This window comes from Callospermophilus lateralis, unplaced genomic scaffold, assembly GCF_048772815.1.
Source record: "Callospermophilus lateralis isolate mCalLat2 unplaced genomic scaffold, mCalLat2.hap1 Scaffold_101, whole genome shotgun sequence".
In the NCBI taxonomy this organism is placed as follows: Eukaryota; Metazoa; Chordata; class Mammalia; order Rodentia; family Sciuridae; genus Callospermophilus; species Callospermophilus lateralis.
The window spans coordinates 558,846-568,613 of NW_027510272.1; the positions used below are offsets into that span (position 1 = coordinate 558,846).

The 9,768-nt window shown below is 44.1% G+C and overlaps 2 pseudogenes; both read left to right on the forward strand.

Moving 5' to 3' along the window:
* Window positions 1-420: 420 nt before the first annotated feature.
* LOC143639954 (microfibril-associated glycoprotein 3 pseudogene) lies at window positions 421-1,008 on the forward strand (annotated as a pseudogene).
* A 1,296-nt stretch (window positions 1,009-2,304) lies between these two features.
* LOC143639955 (septin-9 pseudogene) lies at window positions 2,305-3,414 on the forward strand (annotated as a pseudogene).
* Window positions 3,415-9,768: the final 6,354 nt, after the last annotated feature.

Genomic DNA, 9,768 nt, shown 5'->3' on the forward strand with positions numbered 1-9,768 from the left:
TTTGGACACATCTGTCTGCCTCAAAGACATTTCACGTCAAGCAGTGAAAAAGAAATGATGGCAATTATTAGTGTCTTGGTTTCTTTTTTGAAGTTCCAGATTAACTAATTCTAGCTCTAGATATAACAGTCTGCCCTTTTTATATGGTTTAAACAAATAGCAAAATCTAACAGTTAAAGTACTTTCATGAAGAAGTAGAACATTGATAAGGCAGTTGGCTTATTTAGTAATAATATTTATTATGCTGTAATTGTTTTCATTTCTGTTGGATTATCAGGTGGAAAATAGTTGGTTTCTGATAACTTCCTAAATATCACCAATGTAGCCTTTGATGACCGTGGGCTCTACACATGCTTTGTCTCCTCTCCGGTTCGTGCCTCCTACTCTGTCACCCTCCGCGTTATCTTCACCTCGGGAGACATGAGTATCTACTACATGATTGTGTGCCTGATTGCCTTTACAATCACTCTCATCTTGAATGTCCCATGGCTGTGCATGATGAGCAGTCATCTCTGCAAGACTGAGAAGGCCATCAATGAGTTCTTCAGAACTAAAGGGGCTGAGAAACTTCAGAATGCTTTTGAGATTGCAAAACGCATCCCCATCATCACCTCAGCCAAGACTCTGGAACTCGCCAAAGTCACTCAGTTTAAGACCATGGAGTTTGCTCGGTACATTGAGGAACTGGCAAGAAGTGTTCCTCTTCCACCCCTTATTCTAAACTGCCGGGCCTTTGTCGAGGAGATGTTTGAGGCTGTACGAGTGGATGACCCTGGTGACATGGGAGAAAGAATTAAAGAGAGACCTGCCTTGGATGCTCAAGGTGGCATCTATGTCATTAACTCAGAGATGGGGCGGAGCAATTCACCAGGAGAAGATTCAGATGATGGCTCTCTGAATGAACAAGGTCAAGAGATAGCAGTTCAGGTTTCTGTCCACCTTCAGTCAGAGACCAAAAGTATTGATACAGATTCTCAAGACAGCAATTATTTCATCCCACCCTTATGATACAGGATCTGCAGAATCCAGCTCTAACTACAAAGATGGGACCTATGAAAACTGTCAGCTGTGAGCTTTCCCAGTACCTACAAAAATAGCTCTCAGGAAAGGAGCTGTTTCTTGGAGGAAATAATATTTTTACCAAAAGATGACTGGGGTTTTCTCTTTATATTAAGCACATAAGAACATGAATTGCCAAAATCTTGGCAAAAAATGCAGCACTTTCCTATCTGATATTTCTCAGTTATTTTTCCTTGAGCTTGATTAACTGATGCATGTAAGATTGAAAGGCACCTGAGAGATAAGTATAATGGGAAAAGGACTGAACTAAATGTCCTATGGCTTCACTTCCATTGTCAGATATGACACTTGAGTTCTCAGTTTTCCCATCAGTAAGATGAGGGATTTGCAGTAGATAAAAGTACCTTTAAATCATAAAAATCTTCACTACATCACTAGATAAAACGATAAAACTTTCCCTAGACTTTTAGGTGCCCACCTTTTTTTTTTTTTCTAGAAAGGACCAAGCTGAGACCTTATGCTCTGGATTTCTATACCTGATGCCATCATGTGGACATTTTCCAAATGTTCTGCCTTGTGGAGTATACGAGTGTATGTGCCACATTGAATCTTTTTACTGTTTTGCATGGTGGTTGTTATGCAGATATGAGGGAGCTTACTGCTTACTAGCAAATTACTCTCCATGAGTAAATTGATCCTTCTTGTGGCCATAGCATGTCTTTTTAACTTACTGAGACATCATTTAGTACTGAGACATCAGTTAGTTCCTGGAGGCTGGCACTGATTTCCCAACTGGTCTCCCAAAGTGAGCAGTCTTTTCCTTAGAAATAATGTTTCCAATGCTTTTAGAATAAGAATAATATCAAATTGTCTATCTCTGATAAATCATGGATATTTCTGTTGAGAATTTCTCAGGCTTTCCCTTTTTAAAAGTTTTGGACTCAAAAAGTGGGTTCTATGTTTGGGATCCCATTCAAGAACTTATATGCCTCTTTAGACCTCTGTCAACACTCTTGCCCTCTGTGGTCTTAAACATGGTGCTAAAGGTTGCATGCCTCCATATTTAGCTTATTTTGTTTGTATTTAATTGTTGATGTTTTTATTTTTGTGTATTTCAGATGTGTACTTTTGAGTTAAGTCTGTTTTTCTGGCCTTTCTAAGAAGTATTTACCTGACATAAGATTAGAAAATTGTGTCTTGTGTGTTAACTATATTAAAACAGACAATCTAGGGCTCTCCAGCGTCCAGCGCAGCCCGACTTTCAGCTGCAGGGTCCCCGAGGCAGCTCCCGGCAGCGCTGGCAACATGGCCGACTCCTCCAGGGATGCCGCCCTCAAGCAGGCCTCGGCCGTGCGGAACGAGAAGGCCCCCATGGAGTTCGGCTATGTGGGCATCTACTCGATCCTGGAGCAGATGCAGAGGAAGGCCATGAAGCAGGGCTTCGAGTTCAACATCATGGTGGTGGGGCAGAGCGGCTTGGGGAAGTCCACCTTAATCAACACCCTCTTCAAATCCAAGATCAGCCGGAAGTCGGTGCAGCCCCCCTCCGAGGAGCGCATCCCCAAGACCATCGAGATCAAATCCATCACACACGATATTGAGGAGAAGGGCGTCCGGATGAAGCTGACGGTAATTGACACGCCGGGCTTTGGGGACCACATCAATAATGAGAACTGCTGGCAGCCGATCATGAAGTTCATCAACGAACAGTACGAGAAGTACTTGCAGGAGGAGGTCAACATCAACCGAAAGAAGCGCATCCCGGACACGCGCGTCCACTGCTGCCTCTACTTCATCCCTGCCACAGGCCACTCCCTCGGGCCCCTGGACATGGAGTTCATGAAGCGCCTAAGCAAGGTGGTCAACATCGTCCCCGTCAATGCCAAGGCTGACACTCTGACCCTGGAGGAGAGGGTCTACTTCAAACAGCGGATCACCGCAGACCTGCTGTCCAACGGCATTGACGTGTACCCCCAGAAGGAGTTTGACGAGGACTCGGAGGACAGGCTGGTGAACGAGAAGTTCTGGGAGATGATCCCGTTTGCCGTTGTGGGCAGTGACCAAGAGTACCAAGTCAATGGCAAGCAGATCCTCGGGAGGAAGACCAAGTGGGGCACCATCGAAGTTGAGAACACCACGCACTGTGAGTTTGCCTACCTGCGGGACCTGCTCATCAGGACGCACATGCAGAACATCAAGGACATCACCAGCAGCATCCACTTCGAAGCCTACCGCGTGAAGTGCCTCAGCGAGGGCAGCAGCACCCTGGCCAACGGGCTCGAGAAGGAGCCAGACGCTGAGGAGATGTAGACGCCCCCGGGACCCACCGAGTCCCCCACGCCCCAGGCCCGCCCACTCACCCGTCTTATTTCGTATCATTCTCTCCGTTTGTCACCCATCTCTGCCCCTTTTACACACTGCCGGGTCACCAGAGAAGGCGCATCCCCGTTGCTCTTCACCAGCCCGCGGTCTCCGGACACGTAGCTGGACCTCGGTCTGGTCGTGGTCCCGGGCCAGCCTCTGGCCTTCCTGAGGGCTGGGAGGGCTGGGTGGTGGGCAGAAGGGAAGGCCCGCTGGATCCAACCCCCCGCCCAGGTCCAGCTCCCGGGGGCCAGAGAGCCACTGTCTGCTCCCTGCAGAGCTGGGACGTCTGTGCTTGGGCCAGGTCCAGGGTACAGGGTTGACCACTGGGCCATACTCTGTCCCAGTGGACACGTCCCCTGGCCCCTGTCGGAGGCTGTACCCAGGGGAGGACAGAGCCAGCAGGTGGACCTGGAGCCCCTCCTGCCCCTACATGTCATGGGACATGACTCAGCACCCCGCCTGCCCCACTGCTTAGAGGTGGCAAGTCCCCGGCTGCCCCTGCCCGCCCATGAGCCCGGAGCAGAAAGTGCCTTATCTCAGCGTCCCTGTGTGTCCCCTCAGGCCAGACGGGCTGCAGGCAGGAGGCCTGTGGTGCCCCTCTCCTCCCTTTGCCTGTGGGTGCTGCAGTGCCATCTGGTGAGGATTGAAGGACGGAGGTACCTCCACCCTGAATTTTGGGCATGTCCCGCACTCTGGTGGAGGGGTGAGGGGCGAAGCAGTGGGGGCCACCCTGCGGGCGCAGGAGGTGCGTTTGCACCTGTGGAGTCTGGCTTGGCCCAGATGCTCCGGCTACATTCATGCCCCTCCTCCACCTTCACCAGCTTTGCTCCTGCTCAGCCCTCGCTGCCCCAGAGACCTGGGTACACGGGAGGCCACAGAGCCTGGCTGTTGGTTGTCCTCCATGTTCCTGGTCCTCTGTACCCTAGAGTCCATTTTGAAGTCCCTAGAGAGGGAGAGACAAGGGGTCAGAGATACAGAGAATACACCTAGGCTGCAGAGAAAGGCTTAACCGTGACACAGCCTGGTCCCCAAGAGGGGACTGGTAGGGACCATGCACACCTGACCTTCTGCCTCCCATTCCAGGAGAATACAAACCCCTCTGCCCCACAGTTTACATGCCAACTACCGACTTGCCAAGTTTTTGCCCAAACCAAGACTTTGAAAGTGTGCAGCCCAGGGTCCAGGACGCATGGCCCTGCCCTCCCCAGCCCCCATGTCGCCTGGGAGGTTAGCAGCATCCCGGGCTCCAGAAGGCTTTGCTTCCTTTCTCTGTAACCAGATTTTGAACAGTTTTGCTGGGCTGTGTTCCGTAATGGCCTTTAGCTCTGTGCCTCCTGAGAAATTCGTCTCTTTTTGTATAAATAACAAAAGTGTTGAAATGTATTTCCTGAAATAAATGTTTCAAATGCAAAAAAAAAAAAACAGACAATCTAGACATAGAAGGAGAGAAATGATGAATGATGCCACCTGTTTCAACTGTGTATAATAAACACTTAACATGGCATTTCTTGCCTAGCTGAGATCTGATATAATGGAATTGTAAATACTCTTCAGGATAATTTCTTCAGCTACAGGAAGCTTGGTGCCATATAATTTTAAGAACTTAGCAGTGGAGCTCCATTTGATACTTCATGTTTCTTCACTTGGTTTCTGGTTATTGAAGTATTACTTGAACTAGAAGCTTCTGAGGGAAATGTTCAGACAGGGTTTTATCATGATTTTAATTTAAGGTTTCAAACAGAAAGACAGGAAATTCAAAGTGTGACCAGTAGAACCCATGTCTCCCTTTGTCCAACTTAACCAAAAGTAATATATCTGCTCTGGATGGCATAAATGAATCAATGTGCAGCTTTATCAGATGGCATTATGGATAAAGATGATAATGCTGCCTTTTCTGTCTCTCCGGCTCTTTCCATGCAAACCTCCAGAGCCAAACAAAAGCTATCAATCAATTAGCCAAAGCTTACCTTGGCTCTTAGAGGTGTATTTCTTTAAGTAATACTGTTTTTGTATGTTTAACCATGACAGCAAGGGCTTTTAAACATACCCTAGATTATGAAACACTTTTTCCTTTTCCACAATGTTTCTCTTGAAAATTTAAAAAAAAATTAAAGCCCCTTATATGTGTCAATCTCCTGAATATCACTCAGATCTTCAGATAGTACCTCCAACCCTGCCCTAATACACAAGTTCAGGATTTTTTTCTTAGTATGTAACTTGTTACATCAAAGAGAGGGGTTTTATCCCAGATATTCTCAGAAAGGACTTTAGTGTTTGGAACCCCAACATAAATACTCCTGATGATCAATGTCCTAGGAAACAACTTTGGAAAAATATAGCAAATACTGCGAAATATCTGTAAGTTTGCACAATACTGTGTAATAAATAAGTACGGGCTACTCCAGTGTATCCTGAATACATTATTTTAGAAATAAAATGTTGACCTAATTGGTAACAAAAGTAACTGGTTTACTTTGAATCTTCTGGGTTAGAGTACCATAAAGTAGGTCAAATATTAATAGGAGCTGGTATTACTTAGTAAAGCTAGATTTCAAGAGGAAGAAAACCACACTTATTAATATTTTCTGTATCTAATCAAGTACTCTTCGTGTGTAATTAGCAATGTGATCTTTTGTAAAATCCTTAACCTTTTGAACTTAAACTGCAGTCTCAAAGTTGTTAGACGGTAGCTTGCTGTCATTATCTTTTTGTTTCACCTAATTTTATAGTTAGTAAAAAAATGCCTATGCCCAACAAAATGTATTTAAAATAGTTCTATTCTCATTTATAAATTGTCATTTAATGAACTTTATTGTTCTTAAGAGATGAAACCAGAGCTTTGTGAAATAAATTTGCCAAAAAATTAAAACTTAAACATTTATATAAATTCCCTGTCAACTGAAACCAGATGAGCATCCTCTGAGTTGACTTGTGCTTATAGGTGGTGTGATAACCACCTGTCCTCAAAGTTTTATCTGTTATGATGGTTTCATTCTTGAATCAGGCCCAATGAGCATTTATATTTCCTACTCACTACCTTGATCTAAATATCTTCCAACTTGCTGATCTGGGATGGTTGTGAGAAGGCTCCTGGCGGCTTCTTTGCTATTTGCATGCTGTTTTCCCTTCCATCTTCCAGCCACAGTGAGCTCCTTGGTCCAGCCCTCTCTACATCCTGCATGTAGTTTCACCCTTGAGCAAACTTCACTGGGTCCCAGAGTGGCACGAAAGTACTGCATGCTTGTTTTCTAGAGCCCAGCTAGTCATGGGTGCTACCCTTGTCTCCACACACCAGCAGTTGTAACTCAAGTGTATTGTATTTCCTGAGTCACCAGTAAGGGAACACAGTCTTTTCTCATATAGGCCAGGAATGTTGAAAATGCTCAGCCTTGTACAGAAACTCCTAGGTTCTCATTGTCATACTTTGCAAAAGTAAATGCCATTATTTGATATGATTCAGATGATGTTTAAATTCTCAGCATTTTAATAAATAGTTGCATTATAATTTTGTCTTTTTTAAAGAAAAAGTCACACTTGAATGTAATTTATTAAATGCTCAGTGGAGTATATTTCATTTGCCTGAAATCTAGGTAGTATCTTTCATTTTTGTGTGATGGAATTTGATGTTAATGATTTTAAACAGGAGTAAATTTGAATTCAATTTAAGATCCCACTACAGCTATCCATTTCAATATTAAACATACTTACTAAGCATCTGTGTATTTTTAGTCTGCGAGCCATACTGGTATGGGCATCCTGCCCACAACAATCCTTACAGATAACAGGCTGTCTTTCCTGAGCCCAGACACTGTGGTGTCCTATTTTAGAAATATAGCATTCCTGGCAAAGGCAAGAGCCTGGGCAAAGGCTTAGAGATAAGAAGATTCAGTAACATGTTTCAGAGAGCATGTTAATTACTATGTAAAGTTTATGATGAGCTTTGGCAGCCAAGAGTCCCATAAGTGTGAAAGTTTGTAATAGGAAATGAGTATAGAAAAGCACAGGGTCTTAGGAGAAAGGCAAAGGGAGCAGGTGGGAGGTGAGGCTCATTACTTAATGCCACCGACTCCTTAGAATGCAAATCCTGCCCCTGCCCTTCAGTGGCAAAGGATTGTTGGACTTTGCCACCCCTCACCATGTGTGATGGAATTTACTAGCCTTGTAATCATGGACAAGTAGTGACTCAGCCCTCTGGGCCTCTCTGGGCTTCAGTAAAATGGAGTTGGTAATACCTACTTCATAGAATTGACATGAGGATTAAATGTAGCAACATGTAAGAAAACAATTAGTTTTAAGATGCCATATGGTATAAGGAGCAACCATATAATGCAACCATATCCAACTGATGATTGGCATCACCTATAGGGAACAAAAAAAATTCTCTACATCTCTTAGTTGTATGCCATAGAAACCTAATTGTGGTGGCTTACCCAAATAGATTTATTTTCTCAATACAAAGTCCAGATATAAGCCGTCCAAGGCTGGTGCAGTGGCTGAGTGGGCTTCTAGACTCCTCTCTACCTTTAGCATGTGGCTTTCATTCTCATGGTCACAGGATGTCTTAGGTTGACTTTCCCTGGAAAGAGTTCCTGATTACAAGGATTTTTATGCAAATAATTTATTTTGGAGGTGATACCAGAAAAGTAGGGGAAGTGAGGCTGGAAAGAGAAGAACACCAATACAGGATGCATTAATGAGTAGGTTACTGCTACTAGTAACTGCAGCTAGTCTTCCATCCTTCCTGTCCTGCTGGAGGCCAGGAAGTTGGGATAGTTTTCCTTGGATTCTCATCTGGTATTAGTTAAGGTTGTTCCCAGGGTCACTAACTCTTTAGTCTTCTTTTTGCCTTCCATCTACAGACTAAGGATGAGCCTGTAGCTGACAAAAGCCCTCCCTAGAGAGTCAGAGGAGCTTTCTGTTGGGATCCTGTGGTAAATATAGGAATGGTGAGTGTCAGGGAGCTGTGGGCAGAGCACTGATAGCACCTGCAACACATTCAATGTTGTATCTACACTCCACGCAGGGAGAAGGATAGAAGGTCAAAGGACAAAAGACACGTAGCAGCTGAGTCTGTACCTTTTTTTCTTATCAAGAAAGCAATAGCTTTCCCAAAGCCTTATCCAACTTGGGCTCCTCAGCACCCCAGGACCAGGTTATGTGGCTACCTGCTATAGTCATGAGAAAGTGCAAAGAGATAAGTGGTTATTTTTGACTGGATACATTGTTCTTACATGAGTTTCCATTATTAAGAAAGGAGGAAAGAATACAAGGTGTAGTCAACAGAATTGTATGCAATGAGGTCATCACACACACACACACACACACACACACACACACACACACATCTTAGGAGCAAAATATGATTCTGTGCTGGATAAAATTGCAGCCATGTTCCTTGAGGATGATAACATGCATGAACAAAGTGAGAATCAAGCAATAAATCACAGGCTGTATCTTCAAACTATAGCTTACATTATCTGCAAATTTTCCACTGGCTTACACAACGGATGAGTTACAGGATTCTGCTGGAGCATAATTGGCTTATCTTACCTTATTTATTCTTAAACAGATATTTACTGACCGCCCACCATATGCCACATGCTGTTCATGAGACAGAGACTGCATCATAATGCAGAGGGGCACAGAGTATATCTTTAATTGGGTCAGAAAAGCCTCTCCAACAAGAACATTGAGCCACTGGCCCAAATGATGAGTCCGACATGGAAGGATTCAAAGAAGGGTCACCCCAGGCAGAGAAAAGAGAAATGGCCAGGTTGGCCTGTTGGGGAAATACAAGAAATAGGCCTGTGTGGTGGATAAGGGAGACAGAAAGCCAGGCAGAGTCAGGAAAATGGGTAGAAATCTTCAAATCTCACTTTTTTGTTTGTTTGTTTGTTTATTTTGGCTGATTCCAGGAAAGTATTTCTTAGAGGAAAAGAGATATTAGAAGAACCTGATTTAGAAAAGGAGATTTACATATTGAAGGGAGTTTTTTCCTGAAGTCACCTGCAATCAAAAAACAATTATGCTAATATTCTTTAAGAAAATAAACTCCTTCAAAGCCCCTTAAATTCCAATTGTGTTCTTGAGTTTTCATGTTTTTGCTGAAACTTATTGATTAGGAAAAAAAGTTTATATATATATATATATATATATATATATAAATACACATGGTCACTCCATCTGCCTAGAGGATCCCTGTCTGCTGCCAGTGTGCTTGTTCTTCTTGACAGTTGGGAACACTCTGCTTTGCCTTCCCACTCAGCTGTGTGAAAGGGAGGACTCAAGTGTCCTGAGTGATGACATTTCAGCCCTCAAGGGGCCTCCTTCGGCTAGAAGAGTCACCCTCTGGGATGTTTTTTGTCCCTATGCAGAAGGGAAGTT